Below are 24,205 nucleotides of genomic sequence, written 5' to 3' on the forward strand. Positions count from 1 at the left end.
AACATGCTCGTGCATAAATATGAATTGTTTAAAATGAAGCATGATGAGTTTATAACTAAAATGTTTACTTGCTTTACTGATATTATAAATGGTTTAAAGAGTCTTGGTAAGTCCTATTCTAACAGTGAGCTTGTAAGAAAGATTCTCAGGTCCTTATCAAGAACTTGGAAAGCCAAAGTGACCGCCATCCAAGAAGCCAAAGATCTAAACATCCTACCCTTGGAAGAGCTTCTTGGATCATTGATGACACATGAGCTGAGCATGAAACAACATCAAGAGGAAGAAGTTAAAAAGAAGAGAACAATCATCCTCAAATCCACAACTCAACCAGATGAAGAAACTGATGACACCGATAATGAAGAGCAGGATGAAGAGATGGCACTCATTACCAAAAGGTTCAAGAAATTTTTAAGAAAAAGAAAACAAGGAATGAGGAAGAGGCCACTCACAAAAGGAGAACAGAGCAAAGAAAAGGACAAAGACCAAACCCTTATCTGCTATGAATGCAAGAAATCGGGACACTTCAAGTCCGAATGCCCACAACTGAAGAAGGATCCCAAGAAGTACAAGAAGAAGGCCATGATGACCACTTGGAGTGGGAGTGATGACTCAAGCTCCGAAGAAGAAGACTCAACTGAACAAGCCAACTTGTGCCTTATGGCACATGAAAATGAGGTAAACTCCGAAACTCCTAGTGACTTTACATTTGAAGAACTTCATGAAGTTTTTTATGATTTAATTGATGAACTAAAGAAACTAAGGATAAAGAACAAAGATCTAAAATCAAAAAATCAATCTTTACTGAAACAAAATGAAAGCATTTCAATTGAAAAATCCACCCTGCTTCAAGAAAATCAAAATTTAAAGAATGAAATTGCCAAGCTAAAACCAATAGTTGAAAAATTCACCTTGAGTTCTAATAAACTTAATATGATTCTTGAAAATCAAAAGGCCGTGTATGATAAGGCTGGACTTGGCTATAACCCCTTGAAGAAACAAAAGTATCAAAAAAATATCTATGTAAACTCTTCAAGTAACAAGTTTTCTAATATTACTTGCTTCAAATGTGGTAGAGTAGGACACAAGTCATACACTTGCTTCTCTAACAAATCTGTAAACTCAAATGTAAAGAAAATATGGGTTCCAAAAGGAACCATTATGACTAACCTAAAAGGATCCAAGAAAGCTTGGGTACCTAAAATAAAAACTTGACTTTTGCCTGCAGGTGTGTCTAGCATCCCAAGGAGGAAACAGAAAATGGTATCTTGACAGCGGATGCTCGAGACACATGACTGGTGATGAATCTCAATTCATCACACTTAATGCTAAGAATGGAGGAATGGTCACCTTTGGAGATAATGGTAAAGAAAAGATCATCGGTATAGGTAACATTGGTATCACTCCCTCCAAATACATTGAAAATATTTTGTTAGTAGATGGTTTAAAGCATAATTTACTAAGCATTAGTCAATTTTGTGATAAAGGATATAAAGTTATTTTTGAATCTTCTGTTTGTATTGTAACTAGTCCTATTAATGATGGCATTAAATTTGTTGGACATAGACATGGTAATTTTATATGGTAGATTTGAATGATCTATCCAAGATAAACATGCAATGCCTAGTATCTTTGAATGCCAAGATTAATGAGACTAGTTGGCTTTGGCATCGTAGGCTTGCACATATTAGTATGCATTCAGTTTCAAAATTAATTAAGAAGGAATTGGTTCTTGGTTTGCCAAAATTAAATTTTAAAAATGATAGAATTTGTGATGCATGCCAACTAGGTAAACAAACAAGAGTTTCATTTAAGTCTAAAAATATTGTTTCAACCTCTAGACCTTTAGAGCTATTGCACATGGACTTGTTTGGACCTACTAAAACTACTAGTCTAGGAGGAAAACGATATGGTTTGATAATTATTGATGATTTCTCTTATTTTACATGGGTTTTTTTTTGGCACACAAAGATAAAACTTTTCAAATTTTCTCTAAATTTTATCGAAAAGTCACTAATGAAAAAGAATTTTCAATTCAAAATATTCGAAGTGATCATGGAACCGAATTTGAAAATCAAAAATTTGAAAAATTTTATGATAAAAAAAGAATAGATCATAATTTTTCAGCACCTAGGACACCCCAACAAAATGGGGTAGTAGAAAGAAAAAATAGAACCCTAGAAGAAATGGTCCGTACCATGCTATGTGAAAGCAACCTTCCAAGATACTTTTGGACGGAAGCTATTAACACAACATGTTACATTTTAAATTGTGCTTTGATTAGATAAATTTTAAAGAAAACCTCCTATGAGCTTTAGAAAGGAAGAAAACCTAATATTGCATATTTTCATATTTTTGGTTGCCGATGTTTTGTATTAAATAATGGTAAAGAAAGACTTGAAAATTTTGATGCAAAATTAGATGAAGCAATCTTTCTTGGTTACTCCTCCACTAGTAAAGCTTTTAGAGTTTTCAATAAAAGAACCTTAGTAGTAGAGGAGTCAATACATGTTGTCTTTGATGAATCTAACGATCTTCCTTCAAGGAAGAATGAAGGTATTGATGATGCAGATCTTCTTATAAAAAAAATGAAGGAGATCACTCTGAAAGATTCAACAATTCAAGATGATAAGGAACATGAAGACAAACAGGATGAGGGAGGTGAAGAACATCAAGAACAACCTCAAGGTACAAATGACCTACCCAAAGAATAGAGGTATGTTCACAATCACCCTAAGGAGCTAATTATTGGTGATCTTATGCATGGGATAAGAACTCATTCTTCACTTAAAGATGTATTCAATTATTGTGCTTTTGTCTCTCATCTTGAACCTAAAATCATTGAAAAAACTGAAAATGATTATAATTGGATTAATGCAATGCAAGAGGAACTTAATCAATTTGAAAGAAATAATGTATGGACTTTAGTATCAAGACCTAAAAATTATTTAATAATTGGCACAAAATAGGTTTTTAGGAATAAATTAGATGAGCATGGAAATGTAATAAGAAATAAAGCAAGATTGATTGCTAAAGGTTATAATCAAGAAGAAGAAATTGATTTTGATGAGACCTTTGCACCTGTTGCTAGACTAGAGGCAATTAGACTTCTACTTGCATATGCTTGCTTTATGAAATTTAAATTATTTTAAATGGATGTCAGAAGTGACTTTTTAAATGGATATATTACTGAAGAAGTCTATGTAGAACAACCTCCAGGTTTTGAAAATCATGCTTTTCCTAATCATGTTTTTAAATTAAATAAAGCTCTATATGGTTTGAAACAAGCACCCAGGACTTGGTATGAAAGACTAAGCAAATTTTTACTAAATAATAGATTTTTAAGAGGCAATGTAGACACAACCCTTTTCATTAAAAGAAATAAAGATGATATATTAGTCATACAAATATATGTTGATGACATTATCTTTGGGTCTACTAATGAATCTCTTTGTCAAGATTTTGCAAAGCTCATGCAGGAGGAGTTCGAGATGAGCATGATAGGAGAACTTATATTCTTCCTCGGACTCTAAATCAAACAAACAAAGAAAGGAATCTCCATCACCAAAGCAAGTACACAAGGAAATTACTCAAAAGATTTGGAATGGAGAACTCTAAAGCAATTGGCATACCCATGAGCCCTTCATGTAAGCTTGACAAGGATGAAGAAGGTAAAAGTGTAGACTTAAAATATTATAGAGGTATGATTGGCTCTCTACTATATTTAACTGCAAGTAGACCTGATATCATGTTTAGTGTCTGTCTTTGTGCTCGATTTCAATCTAATCCTAAAGAATCTCACTTGAATGCTGTTAAAAGAATCCTTAGATATTTGAATGGTACTCAAACTCTAGGATTATGGTACTCTAAGGACTCATTAATTGATTTAATAGGATATTCAGATGCTGATTTTGCTGGATGTAGATTAGATAGAAAAAGTACTAGTGAAACTTATCAATTTCTTGGAGTTAACCTAATCTCCTGGTTTAGCAAGAAACAAAATTCGGTAGCACTGTCTACGGTCGAGGCCGAATATATTGCAGTCGGAAGTTGTTGTGCTCAAATCTTGTGGATTAAGCAACAACTCGAAGATTTTGGTATCAAACTTAATGAAACTCTCATAAGATGTGATAACACTAGTGCCATAAATCTCACTAAAAATCCAATTCAGCATTCTAGGTCTAAACATATTGAAATCAGGCATCATTTTATAAGAGAACATGTTCAAAATAAAGACATAATTCTTGACTATATTTATACTGAAAAATAATGAGCCGACATCTTTACAAAGACCCTAAGTGAAGATAGATTCTGTGAAATTAGGAGAGAACTAGGAATCTTTGATCCATCTGCTTAAATGTCTCTCTAATCCCAAGGGTTCAATGTCAAAAACTCTTTGAACTCAATTTTCATCATTTCTCTTAGGCTTAAAAGCTCAAAATTATCATTCTCATAATTGATCATTGAGCAAATATCCTTCTCCTAAAGTTTTGAATTTTTCAAAAATTGTTCATCATTTTTTCTGGATTTCTGTAAACCATGAGTCGACCTCCTAGGGTCGACCCAATGGCAAACTTGTAGTTTTGGCCAAAATCCCACGGGCTTCTTCTTTTTTGTTAAAATCCCATCCTTTGAGCCGACCCATTCCACCATCTTCTTCCTCCCTCCAAAACCTTAGGTCTCCTTCTTCTTCCTCTCCAAACCCAAGACCTACCCCCAAGATTCTTCTCCCATCACCCCTCTCACCTCAAATCGACCCTTAGGAATCGATTTCATCCCCATCTCATCCCTTATTTGGAGCGGTTGGAGTGTGCCCTAGCTTCCACCCTTCTCCTCCAAATCGGGGTTTCACTCCTCCAAAGATTCCTATCCTTCTCCTAAAATCCCTCTATCTCTTCACACATTTGACCTCCCAAGACCCTTTGCTTGCTCTAGTGGTGGAAATGGATCCAAAAATGAAGCTCCCACAAAGAAGGAAGTCGGTCTGCGAGTTGGAAGAAGGCGTGCGCAGGAAGAGACAGGCTTCTCAGACCTCATCAGCTTCAATCCCTATTTCAGCATCTGCTCCAGGTTCTTCTCGGTCTCCATTAAGCCCCAGTAAAATTCTCTTATCTGATAGAAAGGTAGAACCCAAAAAAAATATAGATTTCAGATTTTTTTGAAAAAGAGGGGTTCTCTATCGATTCAAAAATCAAAAATCAAGGTTGGAGATTCTACTGCTCACTTAAAAAAATTACTTATGTGGATTTGGTTAGAGAATTTTATCTGAACTTGAGCTATGGCAATGGAACAGTAACATCCACTGTTAAGGGTATAGATATCTGTTTAGATCCTGTACTTTTGAGAGAGATTCTTCATTTACCCTATGAGGGATACTCAAACATGGAACTCCCAGTCAAGGAAGAAGGAATTAATGTGATTTTAGGAGGAACCTTCTCGGGAAGCCTAAACAAACTAGAAGCCAAGATCCTTTCCATTGAGATGAGGATACTACATCAAATGGTAACAAAACTTTTCTTCCCTAGAAGTGGTAGACATGACCTCCTCTCAGGCCGAGACATCTGCATCATGTTTCATGTGATTACCCAAACCCCCCTAAACCTCCCAGCATTAATGATTGAGGCCATGAGAGAAACACTGAATAGATCCAAGGCACATCTGCCTTTCGTTATGGCCCTCACCTTGGTATTCAGGAGGTTTGGAGTTAGTTTTGAGGGGGAGGCAGCAGCTAGGCTTTCTCACTCTGACACCATCAACCAACACACTCTGCACCACATGGGATTTACTAAGATTGATGGTGGTTGGATCAAAGGAGTGGAAGAGAGAGCTGAGGATAGAGCTGAGGAAGAAGGACCATCTTCACCCCTCCATGATCTCAGGGCAGCATCTCCAGACATTCAGTTCATTTCAGATCCTGAGGCTGGCCCATCAGAGTCTACTAGGAGGCACACTCCAGTCCAGCAGCCAGACAGCAGAGCACATCCCTCAGAAATTAGATTGCCTGATGATCAGATTGAGATGATCTCTCAGCATGTGGCTTCCTTACTTTTTCGACAGTGGGGTACTTCAGCTTTTGCACAGGGATCCACATCACATGATGTATCTGATCAGATTTTGATCCCTCACATCTCCACTGTCTTTCAGATGATTTCAGATCAGTCAGTTCGGATTCAGCAGCTTGAGGGTTATATATTGAGACTGACTGGGAGGGTACTTGACTTGCAGGGGCAAGTGTTAGCTCTGGCACATCCACAGCCACAGGAGTGCATCACTGAGGTCTTAGACCTATCTATGGAGGCAGCCAGACTTAGAGGAGTTTTGAAGAGTGGATTTGATTTCCTGAGGAGAGAGATCAGAGGCTCTAGTGAGCATGCATCGACCCAGTTCACTGCACTGCTATAGTCTGTTTCGAGAGCTCTGAACCTTTTGGACACCATCAGACTCTCTCTTGCAGTTCAGTCTGTTGCTTCTCAGCCTTCAGGATCTTCTCACCCACCCACTCGTGCCGGCACCTCCACTCGTGGCAGAGGCAGATGGGGTAGAGGACGAGCCCTTGGTCGTGATCCTTCATCTCCCCACCCCATCTTCGATTCATCTGACTCTGATCCATCCAATCATGATCTCTACTAGATCCTTGTAGTTAGTCTTGTCTTTAGTTTCATTCAAGGATCTATCTTTTGAGCTATGTAATGATGTTGACTGATTGACTTTTGTATTTTGATCTATATATTGGAACAACTATATGGTATCAGTCACTTTTTGATTATATATATCTACTCTTTGACTTTCAATGAATGACCTTCAAATTGAGTTACTTTCAATTATGTGCATGCTTAAAATACTATGAATTGCAATATACTATCCATGATATCTGGTATATCTTTTATGTTTGCTGTATTCAGGGGGAGTAAAACAATACGCAACTAAGAAACAAGCAATAAAGAAGGAAGCTAAAGAAGTAACATTAGTAAAAGGGGGAGTAAACAAAAGTAACATTAGTAAAATTAACTCCATCAAAAGAAAGAAATAGAGAAAATATAATCAAAAAAGGGGGAGTAAACAATTTTTTGTTGATGCTGTCAAAAAGGGAGAGAAATTAAAGAATCAAAAGTAAATTGATAAAAGAATCAAAAGCAAATTGAGCAAAATATTAAGCAAATGAGCAGATTTTCAAATTCTTAGGCATGCTCTGATATCAAAATTAAATAATCAAATGAGCAAATGAGATATTTTCAAATGAGCAAAGAGCAAATTTTCAAAATTCTTAGGCAAATTCTGCTTTGCTCTGATAACAAAAATTCTGCTCTGATACCAACATCACATAATTAAATGAGCAAATTTTTAAATTATTAAGCAATAGGCAAATTGTTAGGCAAATGAGCAATACAAGCAAATGGGCACATGTATCACGTGCCAAAGAATCAATCTTCTTTTCAAGCAAATACACTTATAAGTAATTTTCAATTTGGTAGCAAATATCCTATTTATCTTCAAACTATCTATGATGTATTTCATTCCAATACATGGCTATAATATTCAAATAATGCATCTTCATAACTTTGAAATTCATGCTCAATATTTTATATATATACTTTTGCTCAAGTATTTTGTCATCATCAAAAAGAGAAAGATTGTTGCTCTTTGGATTGATTTTGATGAGTACAAAGCATTTGAAAGGGTACTAATGATTTCCACTTGAAAAAGATTTATTGCTTTTCAGGGGAAAAATTATAATTTTATCAAACCCTGATTTGAAAGCATCAAGTGATAGAACAAAAGATTTGTGATCCATTGGTAAAAATTTTATTATTTTTGGACATGTATTTTGAAAGATATTCATGATTGAAAGATTTGAGTCGACCCCATGAGTCGACTCATGGCACAATGAGCTGATTGGCACGCAAAAATTTTGGGTGGCACAGTCTGTGAGTCGATCCATGAGTCGACCCCCCAGGCATGAGTCGACCCATGAGTCGACCCCTGCTGTTTTTAGGCCAAATTTACAGAACCTTGGTTTTCTGTTGGTTTTCTGTTATTTTTCCACAGAGGTCGACCCATGAGTCGACCCATGAGCATGAGTCGACTCATGAGTCGACCCCTGTGACGAAAAAGTTCTGCAACGGCTAGTTTTTAACCCATTTTAAGTACATTTAATGCTCATTTAATATAGACTAACGGCTCTATTTCGGCCCAGATTGTTCTCCACCATTCTTTAAAGCTATAAAAAGGACAAAAATGTGGGAATCATTAACAAAAATAAAGAAGAGAGATTTTTGAAAAGAAGATTTCAAGCAAACTTTTCAATCCTAAGCAAGAGCTCACTCAAAGCATTCAAGAAGCCTTTAATTCAAGCTCACCAACTCCTCAAGTGCACATTCAAGTCTCCAACCACCTTGAGAAAATCGAAAAGAGTCTTCTTCTCTTTGAGTAAAGTATATTTAAAACCTCATTCGCTCATTAAAGGAGCTTTCTTTTGTATTTACTGTGCTATTGATTGTTATACTCTGTTTGAGTTATTATTTTTATTTTAGAAGGATTCCAAAATAAGAAAAGGTTGATCTGAACCTTGAATCAAAGTGTATTAGATTGGCTTGTACCCGAAAAACAAGTGGACTAGCTTGGGATAGCTAGAGTCGGAGGTTTCGACGAGTGTATTCAAGTTGAATACAAGTTAGTGGATTGGAATTCTCAAGTAGGAGCTTGGGGAGTGGATGTAGGTGCAAGGTTGGCACCGAACCACTATAAATCTTTTTTGTTTGTGTTATGCCTAATTGCTCTTCTTTAGAACTTCTTTAATCTCTTGCATTCTTGTTTTTAATCATTATCCTTGAATCAACTATACTCTCCCTATTTATTTAGCTATTGTTAAACATTTTTCATAAGACATAAGTTAAGTTTAAAATTTTTAAAAACCCAATTCACCCCCCCTCTTGGGTTGCATAGCTGGGCAACACCAAGTTTATTGAGACCGAAATCAAATCTCCCTAAGAAAATATTAAGTCTAGGTCTTCCACCATTGTGGATGTGCGGGCCCTTCTCGGGGTTGATTGTTCTCGATTGGATACAGTGGCTCAGTTGCATCGGGAAGATGTAACCATGTCCATTAGGCATTGAATGCTACAAATTAGAGGATGGATTGGGCTCAATATTCCAGATACGATGAGGGACCCAATCAGGAATCTAGTTCGTGCAAATGGTGGGTTTGACTTGATTAAGGATTGGAGCAATATTTTGGGCACGGTGAGCTTCATGAATTAGAGACCAAGTTTTGGGTGCACCATGATTAGAGAATCATTGGACAAGAGTTGTCCACTCATCGGTTGACCCATCACCAATAACTGTTAGGTGAGGTGATGAGCCAGTCGGTGAGACCGCACCACCTACTAGAAATCACTGATCACAGAGATTTTCACATCTCTACCAAGGGAGTGTAGGGATCTGAGAAAATAGTGTGAGCCTAATTTATTTAAAAATAAAACCCTTAAACAAATTGATTAAATCTAATTATAAAATCTAACTAGAAACTTTTGACTCTCTACAGGAAACCTGTCTGCCTCAAACCCCCTGACCAAAATACTAGACACTTACAGATTGACTGGACCCAATTTCAAGGACTGGTTGAGGAACTACAAAATTATTCTGGGTTTCAAAAAAATTACTCATGTCTTGGATCAGGACCCACCTACCATGCCAGTACGTCCGACTGCTGAATAGAGAGCGTCTCTGAAAAAGTAGACGGATGATGATAACAAAGCAAGGTACTACATGTTGGGTGCAATGTCTGATGACTTGCAACGCCAACATGAGAACATTTTGACTACCCACCAAATGTTGGCTCACCTACAAGAGTTGTTTGGTGAACAAAGTCGCACAGCCAAGTATCAAGTCTGTCAAAGACTTTTTAAGGCTAAAATGTGTGATGGGCAGTCAGTCCAAGATCATTGTTTGACAATGATCAAGGATCTTGAGGAGCTTGAGAAGCTTGGTATCATCTTAGACAAGGATTTTCAGATTGATACGATCCTTCAGTCCTTGTCCGATGCATATGGTCAGTACATCATGAACTTTCATATGCATAACATGCAATGTACCTTGGCTGAGTTAATGAACATGCTGGTTACGGTTGAGCTTTCTATGAAGGGTTCAAAAGGCTCAGTTCTTACTGTGGAGCGAACTTCTTCCAAGAGAAAGTCTTTTGGAAAGAAAAAGAAGTTTGCGAAGAAGCAGAAGATGAATGAAAAGAAGAAGAAGACAGAACCGAAGAAGATGGCTGCTGAAAAAGAAAAATATTTCCACTACCAATCAGATGGCCATTGGAAGCGAAACTGTCCTCAGTACCTTGCCACCCTGAAGAACAAGAAGAATGGTCCTTCTGGAGGTATACTCATTTTAGAATCTAATCTTACGGTTTCTTCTGCATCTAGTTGGGTGCTTGACTCTAGTTTTAGTGCTCATTTGTGCACTTCTATGCAGGATCTTGAGGAGAGCAGGAGGCTGAGGGATGGAGAGATGATCCTACGTGTCGAGAACGGAGCAAGAGTTGCTGCTGTGACCGTGAAAACCTACCCTCTGCGATTATCGATAGGATTAGATTTAGTTCTTAGAGATTGTTATTATATGCTTGCAGCAAGCAAGAATTTGATTTCTGTTTCATGTTTAGTACAAGAAGGCTATGTGATTAGCTTTCACAAGGACCATTGTAACATATTTTATGAAAATAATAAAGTTACAAATAATTTTCTTATTAACGATCTCTATCAGCTACATATTGATGTATCTATATTTAATATCGAGCAAAATGTGAATGCCATAGGAATTAAAAGGCCTAGAGATAATCTAAATGATAGGTATCTGTGGCACCTAAGGCTAGATCATATAGCGAAAGACAGGGTTAACAAATTAAAAAAATCTGGGCTGTTGTGTCTGTTGACTTTCGAGTCATATCCAGTTTGTGAATCATGCCTTCAAGGCAAAATGACCAAGCTCCCTTTTGTGGGACATGGGGAAAGGGCCACAGACCTACTTGCCCTAGTACATACGGATGTGTGCGACTCATTTGATGTGCCGGCTAGAGGCAACTATGTCTACTTCATCACCTTTACCGATGATATGTCTAGGTATGGGTATGTATTTCTAATGAAACACAAGTCTGAAGCCTTTGAAAGGTTCAAAGAATTTAGACATGAAGTAGAAAAACAAACAGGAAAGCCCATTAAGGTTCTTCGATCAGATCGAGGAGGTAAATACCTTAGTCGGGAGTTCCTAGACTATCTTAAGGACAATGGCATAGTCTCTCAATGGACTCCACCTGGAACGCCACAACTCAACGGGGTTTCAGAAGGGAGAAATCGGACCCTATTAGATATGGTCCGTTCCATGATGAGCTTCATGGACCTCCTTGAGTTTCTTTGGGGATATTGTCTCATGACAGCAATGTATGTATTGAATAGGGTTCCCTCTAAAATCATTCCTACCACACCGTATGAGATATGGCATGGTAAGAAGCCAAGTCTGAATTATCTCAAAATTTGAGATTATCCGGCTCATGTCAAGAGACAGCAGGCAGACAAGTTAGAGTTCAGGTCTTTTAGAGCTCGATTCATAGGATATCCTAAAGAGTCATTAAGATACTATTTCTATATTTCAGAAGATCACAATGTGATTGTGAGTCAAAATATTATTTTTTTTGAAAAATAGTTTATTCAAGATGGTGGCATCGAAAGAATAATTAAGCTCAAGGAGAATGTCTCCCAAGAGCAACGAGCTAAAGAATCTGAGAAACCAAATCAATCAGAACCAGTCCTAACACAACCTCTTCCACCTTGTAGATCGATTAGGGTTTTCCATCCTCCTGAAAGGTACTTAGGTACCATACAAGAGGATATAAAGAAAATGTTTCTCACGAGAAATGGGGCTCATGGTGATGATCCCAAGACCTATGATGAGACGATATCAGATATCGACTCTGAGAAATAGTTAGAGGCAATGAGATCAAAAATTGACTCGATGCACTCAAACCAAGTCTGGACCTTGGTAGATCCACCTGAAGGTATTGTACCTATTGGGTGTAAATGGATCTTCAAGAAAAAGATAGGTGCAGATGAAAATGTAGAGACATTCAAGGCTAGGCTCGTAGCGAAAGGTTATAGTCAGCGCGAAGGTATTGACTATCAGGATACCTTCTCGTCTGTAGCCATACTAAAATCCATCCGCACATTGCTTGCTATTGCAGCCTATTTCGATTATGAAATATGGCAGATGGACGTGAAACTGGCATTCTTAAATGGACATCTTGAGGAAGATATCTATATGGAACAGCCATTTGATTTTACATCCAATGATGATGATCACAAGATCTGCAAGCTGCAAAGGTCCATTTATGGATTTAAGCAAGCATCTCGAAGTTGGAATACTTGTTTCAATGATGTGATCAAAATGTTTGGTTTCATCAAGAACGAGGAGGAACCATGTGTGTTCAAAAAGATCAGTGGGAGCGCAGTTGTCCTCCTCGTATTGTACGTAGATGACATCCTCCTAATTGGTAATGACATTCCCATGTTGACCTCAGTCAAAGTATGGTTGTCTAAGGAGTTCTCTATGAAAGATCTAGGAGAGGCATCCTTTATACTGGATATTAAGGTCTATAGAGATAGACCAAATAGGATACTGGGATTTTCACAGAAGATGTACATAGAGGAGGTGCTAAAAAAGTTTAGCATGAAAAACTTCAAAAGAGGTTTAGTACCTTTTAGACATGGATTCATCTCTCCAAGAAGATGTGTCCTAGCACACCTGAAGAGATTGAACGCATGAGCAAAATTCCTTATGCTTCGGCAATAGGGAGCCTCATATATGTCATGCTATGTACACGACCTGATATAGCCCATGCTGTGAGTGTCACAAGCAGATATTAGTCAAGTCCAGCCGAAGAGCACTGGACTTCTGTGAAATGTATCCTTAAGTACTTGAGAAGGACTAAGGATATGTTTCTAGTCTTTGAGAATGGAGAACTCCAGATTCAGGGATATACAGACTCAGACTTTATGTCTGATATAGATGATCGAAAGTCGACATCTGGGAGTCTGTTCATTTGTAATGGTGGTGCAGTTAGCTAGAAGAGTTCCAAGAAGATGGTGATTGCAGATTTCACCATGGAGGCAGAGTATATTGCTGCATCGAAAGCTGTGAAGGAGGCATTCTGGTACAAAAAATTTATCGCGAAGCTTAGAGTGATGTCATCGGATGCCATCCCTCTTTACTACGATAATAATGGTACCATAGCCCTAGCTAAGGAGCCAAAGTCTCACCAAAAGTCCAAGCATATCGAGTGGCGATTCTATCTGATTCGTGATTACCTCAAAAAAGGTTATGTCGAGGTTAAGAGAGTCGACTCCACAGACAATGTGGCAGACCCGCTGACAGAGCCATTAGGCCAGCAAAAGATCGAAGCCCATCTTGAGAAGATGGGACTTAGACATGTAGCCAATTGGTATTAGATCAAGTGGGAGTTTGTTAGATATGTGCCCTAGATACCAAATTGGCTGACACATTTCTATACAAATCTAAGGATAAATTTATAATTTTGATTATAAATCAATAAATGAGTTATTCTTCTATCACATTGTGTACATTGTGTCTGTGATACATCCTTTGAGTTAGTAGGAATGTCAATTCATATTTTCAAGAGTTGAAAATTTAAAGTATGAATTTACATAACTAACTCATAAACAGCTCCTGACCATAGGATCATCATGAGGATGGTGATCGATCCAGAAGGTTGGTGTATGATCGCTTCCTTAGGATAGATGTGTCTTGAGTCTACAGTGTGGAGATGTCGAAGTGAGAGTACAGGTATTCATTGAGAACGAGAGTATTAAGTGTGACCATATCGAGCAGTCATAAGGAAGTCTACCTTCTCGTCAATGACCAGCTCGATGCTGTAGTTGTGTGTCTAGTTCTTTAACCTGAGGTGCATCAACAATTCACCTTGAGTGTGTTATAGTTTGACTATACCATAACTCGATCTCCTAGCCATTCAGAACCCTGAGGTGTATGTTGGCTGTAGCATATTCATTGTAGGAACTAGATCGCACTAAGATGGGATCTATCATCCTTGGTAGATGAGAGGAGTAGTCCTATGATGATCGAAAGATCAAGTCCTTAAGTCCATGGCCATGGTAGAGTGAAATAATGAAAAAAAAGTTTTTCATTAGGGTTTCACATCAGACTCAGATCGATCGATTAATTTATATGACTGATGTTGGGTTTGACGAGTTTACCTTAACCCTAATTCAGTCGGGACTCATGATAGAGGAACTCAATCACATAAGTAGCTGCACCGAGAGGTTCATCTTCAGTTCTGATGGGTTGCCACCATATACTGCTAGGAGTCACTGATGGATTTTGGGAGCAATTAGAATGATCTTGATGATCGATCATTCTAATTGTCTGAATCAGAAGAGTTCTGATCCATCGAAAGAAGTTTCGATGATGTTGATGATGAGATCACGACATGTCTTATTACCATACAGAATTAACCTAACTGGGTCACACTAACAAGGGTTAGGATCTGGATGTCATCAATTGGGCTAGCCCAATTGATTTGGATTAGATCCAATTAGGTTCAAGGAAATCGTGCTAGCACACGATTGAGCCTAACTTTCTCCTCGTGCAATCTTTTTCATCTCAACTGAGCCAAATATGATTTGATTCATTCAAAGAACCTTGAGAAGATTTCTCTCAGTCTAAATGAAGCTTGTCTAGCTTAAAAAAATCTTGTCTTAATTCATGAGATGAATTTAAGACAACACCTGCTAATTCTTGTCACCTGCCATTTTCATTTTAGGACATCTGTCAAATGTTGACATATGGGTCTTAAACTGAAGGCCACTTGGCAAGAGCTCATTGGAGGATTTTTGTGGAGTGTCTACATGCCAAAAATTACATTAAATTGGATGCCATAATCAGATTATGGCGTGAGCCCAATTGGATTAAGTGGGCGCCCCAAATGGATAAGGATGGAGAGTCTTGATAAACATAGACTTGTTGGCGCCAACCTTCTTTGTGCTTATCCAAATATGGTGCCAACATAGGAGAGAGGGTGGGGGTTCTTATCTGATGTAATCAGATGACATCACTCTACCAATCAAATTTTTTTTGGATTTATTAAAATTTTTTGATGGGTCGAATGATGTGGCACTATGCAGCGCAGCAGGGTCTATATAAACCCTATCTGCGCCTAGGGTTTAGTGATTTTGCTCCCAACCCAGCAAAAGCCAGCCAACCCTCCTCTTCTCCACATCCTCCCTAGTGCTCCCTCTCCCCTCTTCATGCCCAAAAGGTTGGGCATCCATCTGGTGAAGGATCAAGGCATGGTGATGTCTTGAACAGGAAGGCTACAGGACTTCTTCGATAGGCTGCTGCTCCAACTTCAGGATGACTTTTGAAGATCTTCCTAATCAGATTTACTTTTGATTTTTGGAGCAAAGATTCATGAGGAGAAGACAATCTAGATCCTATCTGAGTGGATACTAGTAGAGGCCAAGCGATTGCGTGGTTAAATCAGAACCTCAGGCTTGCTGCGATCATCTACAGGGTAATCAGATTACCCTTGAGGTATTTCATGTTTTCTCATATTTTTAGATTTATTTTTGAATTAATATCAGATAATAAAATTAGATCTAGAGATTTAGATCTGAAATAAATATAGGATAAAATTTTTTAAAATTATTCCGCCTCAGATTTGATGAAATCTGGAAGATTCTATAAGGAAAAAGACAGTTTTTCTTTCAGCCACATGTACTTTAGATTAACCTCATCTCTAGACCTCTTAGATCCAATGGCACTCACTGTTTGCTTGGATAGGTTAACTAAAGGGAGCACAGGTAGTTTTATGCATGTATTTTTCAAAATTTTTAGTGGAAGAGGCTAGATTAAATATTTAAATCTCTACGCATGCATAAGATCAGATCTAAAAACTACCTACCAAGAATCTTATGATATGAATTACATGCATAATCTGAGTTTTGAGGTACGATCGATCATATCAATCAAGTAGTAGATCAAATCTTCTACGAACTAGATCATCACAGGTAGATCATATCTATAAAGATCATATCTCTTACTAGAGTATGGATAGCTGATCGCCACTACTAATAATCATGGTAAAGAGGTCTTTCTGATCGCTTGCAGTCGTACAGAGTATCTGACCTCTACAGGACATCCACTCGAAGTCTTAATGCTGATTGATCTTCCTGAGAGTGCTAGCTTGCACGGAGATCCTTTTGCTAACTAATCTAGGTCTTTCTTTGAACTACTTGAACACTTTCAGGAGGTGAAGGAGAACATCTGGAGGTGATGAGGTCAAAGGAAGAAAAGCAAAGAGGAGACACTCTTCTCTCGATTTTTCTCTCTTTCCACCTAGAGTCGGAATCCTAGGAAACCCACAATGCTCACTCCCAAGAAGAACTAGTTTTTCTATTTTTCATGCACAGAAGACCCACCCTTCTCTCATTTTTGTGCCCCCACTCTGAGACTTCTTCATGACGATTCCCCTCCTCTTTTTATCACACAAAAATAAGAGGACTTAAGGTGGGCGATGAGAGTGGATAGGATGAGATAAAGACTAGGTAGTTTAGTTTAAATTCAAACCCCATTTGAATTCAGAACTTAACCAACCTATCCTTATCCATAGTGGGTGACAAAGAGATCTTAGGCATGTGAGTTCTCCATGCAAATTTTGAATTTGCATGGAGAGTAGAAGGGCGTGGGATGAGGTGGTGCAAGGGGTTTGAAATTCAAACTCATTTGAATTTGCACTCGATCCAACTAGGTTCTCATCCTAATCAAATTATGTTAGACCCAATTAAATATCTGAACCTAATCTAATTAGATGCTGAACCAACTCAATTAAATTCTAATCCAATCAGAAATCAAACATCCTTAGTGATTAGATCATCTTATAATCTAATCAAGACAGACCTAATTGAATCTAATTCAATTAGACTTGATTCGAATCTCATCACTCAATCAAATTAAACTAATTAGTAATTTAATTACTAATTAATTTTTTTATAATTTACTAATTATTAGTAAATTATTTCATCATAACTTTTGTATAAGATTAATCATCAATCATATTGATGATTATATCCCTGAATGAAAGAAACTTCTTTTGAGTATGACCCTATAATTCGAATCTAAGTCGATAGTATAAAAATAAATTTCTATACTAATTGAAGTGACTATCTAGCAATGGTACCTGACATCCAGATAGGCCGAATGATTGTAAAGCAACATTCAAGAACCCTTGGCATATGATTACCATATAATTCATCTCTTTGACCTTTAGTGCTCAGGATGACTTCAGAGTTAAACTGTCAACTCTTAATCAGTACATCCATAATGCGTCTCAATCTCATAAATCTTGTGACTACTCACAAGGACTATCCTGGCCTTGGTTTTGTTGAATTGAAACACAATGTAGAACTAACCCTTGAAACCAAGAGCGATCAATCCCATCTTAACCACACACCGACTTCGCAAGTATTTATTATATCTAGAAATTTTTGTCACTGAATTAAAAATTTAGATAGTCTGGTACCAAAGCACAATGAGTTACTTGCAAGTCACCGTAGTGATCTTAGATCGAAAGAATACTTATATCCATATCCTTCATGAGCTACTCTTGACAGTCGAGTACTTTGTAGTTGGTCACGTTCAATATAAATGTACTTCTACATTTCACCTGTATGTCATATCAGTGTCTCTATACTTCTTGATTACATGGACAACCAACTTATATGGCATACAATGACATATACTTGATGAACATTATCGTCCTAATTAATAACGCAACGTTTGATCATGAACTAGTTTAAGAACTACATGATAAATCCTCCTTTATCAATTAAAATTTATTCTAAGGACTTCATCACAATACAGGAGTTCAATAGAGAAGATGTACAATTTATGATGATAAAGCCAAAAAAAAATTTATTAATAAGCAATTCATATATAATTTACAAATAGCAGAAACATGAAACGATTAGCTTTAGGACATAATTTTCAATAACTCTCACTTGGACTAAAGCCAATCGATATAATATCTTATACCCATCTTACATTTATGATCTTTGAACTTCTTGATCTCGAAGAATTTAGTAAATGGATCGGCTAGGTTCTCCTTTCTATTGATCTTCTGAAACTCGACGTCACCTTGATCCACGATCTTCCAGACAAGATGGTAGTGATGCAGAATATGCTTAGTGTGCTAATGGGACTTTGGTTCCTTCACTTGAGCTATGGCTCCAGTGCTATTATAGTATAGCAGAATAGGACCATCAATAGTGGGTACCACTCTGAGCTCACCAATAAATTTTTGCAACCACACAGCTTCTTTGGCAGTATCAGATGCTGTAATGTACTCCACCTCACAAACTGAATCGGCCACAATGTGCTGTGTAAAATTTTTCCAACAGATCACCCCACCGTTCAAGATAAAAATATATCTTGACATACTTTTGCTATCATCACGATCTGACTAAAAATTAAAGTCTGTAAATCTCACAAGTTTTAAGTCAGATTCTCTATAAATAAATCACTAATATTTAGTATTTCTCAAATACTTAAAGATAATTTTTACAACCTTCTAATGATTCTCATCTGGATAAGATTTATACCTACTCACTATCCCTAGTGAATAGGCAATATTTGATCTCGTACATATCGTTGTTGAAAATTATGTTCCAAAGTCAATCGTTAACTTGTTGACGACTGTACTCATTTTGTAATTGTATATGAATTATTCAATAATAAAAGTTATTTGGCTTTTTCATCACAAAGTTATGTACATCTTCTTTAATGAACTCCTATGTTGTGATGAATCCCTTAGGACTATTTTAAATTGATAAAGAAAGATTTATTATTTAGTCTTTAAACTTGTTCACGATCAAACGATATGCTATTATCAAAATGATAGCTATATCAAGTGTAGATCGTCGTGTGCCATATAGGTTAGTTGATCTCTTAATCAAAGAGTGTGAAGACACTGATATAATATACAGATGAGATATAAGAGTATATTTCATTAAACATGACCAACTGTAGAGCACTTTGCTATCAAGAGTAGCTCACGAAAGGTATGATATAAGTATCCCTCTGACCTGAGATCATCACGATAACTTGCAAGCAACTCACTATGCTTTGGTGCCAGGCTATCTGAATTTTTAATTAAGTGATGGAAGATTTTTGGATATAATCAAGTACTTGTTAAGTCTGTGTGTGAGTCAAGATGGGATTGACTCCTTCGAATTATAGGAGTTAATGCATCACTATATTTCAATATAGTAAAATTTTGACCAAAATAATCTATGTGATGGATTTAAAAGGTTAAAATATAATATGGTTGACTATTTCAGGGTTGACAGTTGATCATTATCATAGGCGATCAAAAATAAATCTAATTTACTACTATGTAGATAGTGTGAGTCAGGATCGTATTCACAGGGATCGTATTAGTCACGATTGAGTCGGTTAGCTTTAGATTAGATAGTAGTATGAAAGTTGATTAAAAGAGTACTTAGATTAATAAAAAATAAATAAAAAAAGAGAATTAATTAAAGATTAGATGCAAGTATGAAAATAGATTTTTAGGATCTCAACTATTTTCTTGTTAGATAGCTAGTACTCTTCTTAACATGCCTTAGATTGGTATCTAATCAATAAAGATATAACCTATCATAGAGAGTACAGTCTGTCTCCTTAGATCATGGTCCATCTCTTAAAGTTACAGACTAGTCAAAATTATTTAGATATATAAATTAATAAATCTATGATCGATTTTTGAGCATAGCCTATCTAGCTGAATACGGATCATATCCATAGATCACGATCGATCTCTACGTAGTTATAGGCTATTCAAAGACTCATATCATATATAAAATAAATAAAAAATATAAGATAAAAAAATTAAATCTTTTATTGCATAATAAGAAGAAAATATAAAAGATGGAGAAATAAAAATACTGTCATTACAAATAGTCCAGTGTTTCCTAAGATGTGACATCTAGCCGACCATCGAAAGATTCTTCATCATGATCTACATCCTAGACATTAGAGATTCCTTTTTTAAGACTTGGAGAAGACCTTCAGGAGCATGAGGAAGAGATTTGATGGAGAATAGACTAAGAAAAGTGGGTTTGGAAGAGGTTGGAAGGTGGAAGAGGATTGCTGAAATTCTTAGGCTGCAATCTGCAGGGCTGGAAAGAGAGAAAGATTTAGAAGATTTTTTTGGAGGCTTTTGGATGTGAATTTTTATGGCTTGTAGAGAATTGATGGAGGCTTGGGATGATAAAGTTTGAGGAAAAATATTTGTACGTATGGCCAGCTAAAAGTTTGGGAAGACAGAGTTGGCGTGAAGAAGGACTATGGCATGGAACCTAAGGCTATGGGAAGAAGAGGGAGATGATCCCCACAAGGGGACTGAGGTCCCTTTGGAAGAGAAAGAGGGCGTGTATTTATAGAGTGGAGGCTAGGATTCTAAAAGGGGAGAGGTGGGAGCATGAATAAGGACCCTTAGATCTTCATATTGCTTCTCCTCCGTTGATCAATAAGTTGCGTTCCCACTAGATTTTCATGAAAAATAATCTTTTAATTTGAGCCCTTGAGATTTAAGTCGTATTCATATTTGATTCTATTTATCTTCTAATCTAGATCCTTGATTGGAGAGGTTGCTTCTTGATCCTTGATTTTTAAGTCGTGTTCACACTAGAATGAGAGTTGGTTATCTGGTTCACTCAAATCTGATCTGATTTGAGTCCAATTTGAATCATATGAATCCAAACTCCCAATTACCTGTAAAATAAACTTGAGAGCATCAAATTTTTATAAAATAATATCAATTATTATAATATTTAATATCTCTAGTGATCTAATTCAAGTGTTCATCAATAGTTAAACCCTAGGTCTTCTTGAGCATTAGGGTCAAAGGGATGAATTATACTATAATTATATGCCAATAGATTCTTGAATGTTGCTTTACAATCATTCGATCTATCTGGACGTCGGGTCCTATTGCTAGATGATTACATCGATTAGTTCAAAAATTTATATCTGTGCTATTGGTTTAGGTTCGAACCTATGAGGTTATACTCAAAAGAAGTTTCTGTCTGATCAAGTGCCTGATCAACGATTGAGAATCGTTCAAAAGTGTAATCATCAATACAATTGATGGTTAACCTAATACAAAAATTATAATGAATTAATTTACTAAGGGTTAGTGAATTAAAGGAGGGTTGATGAGAAATTAGATTGCTGATTAAGCTCAATTTAATTGAGCAATATAATTTGGTTCAAATCTAATTGAATTGGATTCAATTTGTTTTGATCCGATTAGGTTATGGGATGACCTAATTACTAAGGGTGATTGATTTTTGATTTGATCAAGAATTGGACTTGATGAAATATTTATTTGATCAGGATTTAATCTAGTTGGTTTGGTACCTAATTGGATTGGGTCTAAGTTATTTGATTAGGGTCTAACCTAATTTGATTAGGATGAAGACCTAAGAGACCAAACCAAGTTAGACTCCTCCCAAGCCAACCACCCTTATGCACACCCTACTCATCTCAATGCTAATATCAGATTTGTGTGAGAAATTCCAAGCCAAAAGGTGTTTTGTTGCCCCACCTCAACACCCAAAAGGATGAGATTGTTAGGAAAAGTGTCCCAAAGCCAATCGTCAGCCTGTTGACGGTTGTGCTCATTTTTGTATATATACATGAATTATGAATTAATAAAAATTATTTTGATATTTTTTATCACAAAATGTTTCATCTTCTAATGAACTCCTATGTTGTGGTGAAGTCCTTAGGACTATTTAGACTCGACAAAAGAGGATTTATTGTTTAGTCCTTAAATCTATTCACGACCAAATGATACGTTGTTACCAAGGATGACAACGTTTATCAAGCATAGGTCATTGTGTGCCATATAGGTTGGTTGTCCTCTTAACCAATGAGTGTGGAGACACTGGTATGGCATACAGGTGAGATGTAAGGGTACATCTGCACTAAACATGACCGACTTTGAAGCTATTTCTGCTGTCAAGATGTGCTCCGATAGAATATGGGTATAAATATCCCTCCAACCTGAGACCACCATGGTGACTTGCAAGCAACTCACTGCACTTAGGCACTGGACTACCTAAATTTTTAATTCAGTGACGGAAGGCTGCTGGGTGTAGTTAAGTACTTGACTTGTCGGTGCGTGTGTCAAGATGGGATTGACCACTCCAGTTTAGGAGCTATGCACAGTTGTGTTTTAATTTAGCAAAACCTTGGCCAGGATAGTCTTTGTGAGGAGTCACAGGACTGTTTGAGTTGAGCACGATTCGGATGATCTAATCAGGGTTGACAGTTTAACCCTGAGTCATCCTAAACACAGAGGTCAAAAGGATGAATTATACAATAACCATATTCACGTAGGTTCTGAGTGTTGCGATTGTGACCATTCGACCTATCTGATCATCGGGTACCATTGCTAGATGGTCACTTCGATTAGTACAGGAATTGGTTCCTGTACTACCGGCTTAGGTTCGAACCTGCGGGGTCACACACATTAGAGATTTCTATCTGATCTGATGGCTGATGAAGAGTCCTAATACCGTGAACTATGAGTCCTACGTGTCTGGAACTCTATGATCGAGAATCAAATTCTCTGATCATGAGTCCCATACATTTTGGGTACCGGGGTCAAGAGTCCCACTGGTTTGGAACTCTTCGATCAGGGTTACATATCGATGAATTCTGATGCCCGATTACCCATCGAATTTGGACTCAATATTTATGAGAGGTTTAATTAGTGATTTGATTGCTAATTAACTCAATTTGATTGAGTAATTATTTTTGGATCAAGTCCAATTGAATTGGATTCAGTTGGGTTTGACCCGATTAGGTTAAGAGTTGACCTAATCGTCGAGATGGTTTAGTCCCTGATTTGATCAGGGGTTGGGCTTAATCAATTTTTGATTTGATTAAAATTTTATTGAGCCTAATTAAGCCTAATTTAGTTGGGTTTAAATTAGTCTAATTGGGCCTAACTTATTTGGTTCAATTAGGTTGGTTTAAATAATGAAACCACCTTGACCCATTCTCCCTGCGCCACCTCACTTCCACTGCGCCCTATTGAATTCACGAGAAGGAAGTTCTCATGAATTTTTTCTCATGCATAGCCCTCCTCATGCCCTACTTTAATGCATCATATGAGTGGATAAGGATGATTGGTTGGCCATTCAAATTCAAAACAAAGTTTGAATTTGAATGAGCAACCAATCTTAGCACCTTGACCTTATCCTATTTTAACGCCCCATTTATTACACGAGAAAATATTTCTCATGAAATCACTCATGCACAAATTAAGCCACACCCTCCTCTTCTCATGCCCTTAGTGGATAGGAATAAATTGGTTTCTATTTGAATTCAAAATTTGATTTGAATTCAAATATGCAATTACTCATCTTTATCCTCTTACATAGATAAGACGTTTGACATTGTTTTAAAAGGAGGAGAAGAGTGGGGCGTGTGCAAAAAAAAATTTGGAGAGAAAATTTGGGCATGAGGAATCCTTGTGTGCAAGGTGAAGGTCTATATCCTTCCGAGAGAAAAAGAAAGAAAAGAAAGAAAAAGTGTGCGCAGGATTTTAGTGAGTTCTTCAGGGTTTCAGCCTGGAGTTCGGGAAGTGAGAAGGTGAGCTACGAGTGTCGTGAGCCCACCAAATTTTAGAAAGATCTTCAATATCCTCTCAAGCACATTTGCTGATGATCCAGAGCATCCAAAGAATCGACAGACATTGATCGAAGGAGTTCGATCAGCATCAACTATCGAAAGGGCTCTACAACGAGCTAGCACTCGTGAGGAGTCGATCAGACCGAGAGCTTCGTGTGGATGATCTGCAGAGGTCAGACAAACTGTGTGGCTATATCGCAATGATCAGACTCTCTCGACAGTGATCAGATTGCGGTGATCTACTACCCGCACAAAGATATTGTGTTCTGAACACATTACAGTAAAGTGTTTACTGTTCAAATTCGAATTTCAAATTTAAATGTATGCATGCTATATATCATATTTAGATCCTAGTATAGGATAAATTCATGTTAATTAATTAGATTAATTAATATTTTTCTGCTATAAAATCATAATTTTGAAA

This window comes from Elaeis guineensis, chromosome 3 (assembly GCF_000442705.2).
Source record: "Elaeis guineensis isolate ETL-2024a chromosome 3, EG11, whole genome shotgun sequence".
NCBI classification, from domain to species: Eukaryota; Viridiplantae; Streptophyta; class Magnoliopsida; order Arecales; family Arecaceae; genus Elaeis; species Elaeis guineensis.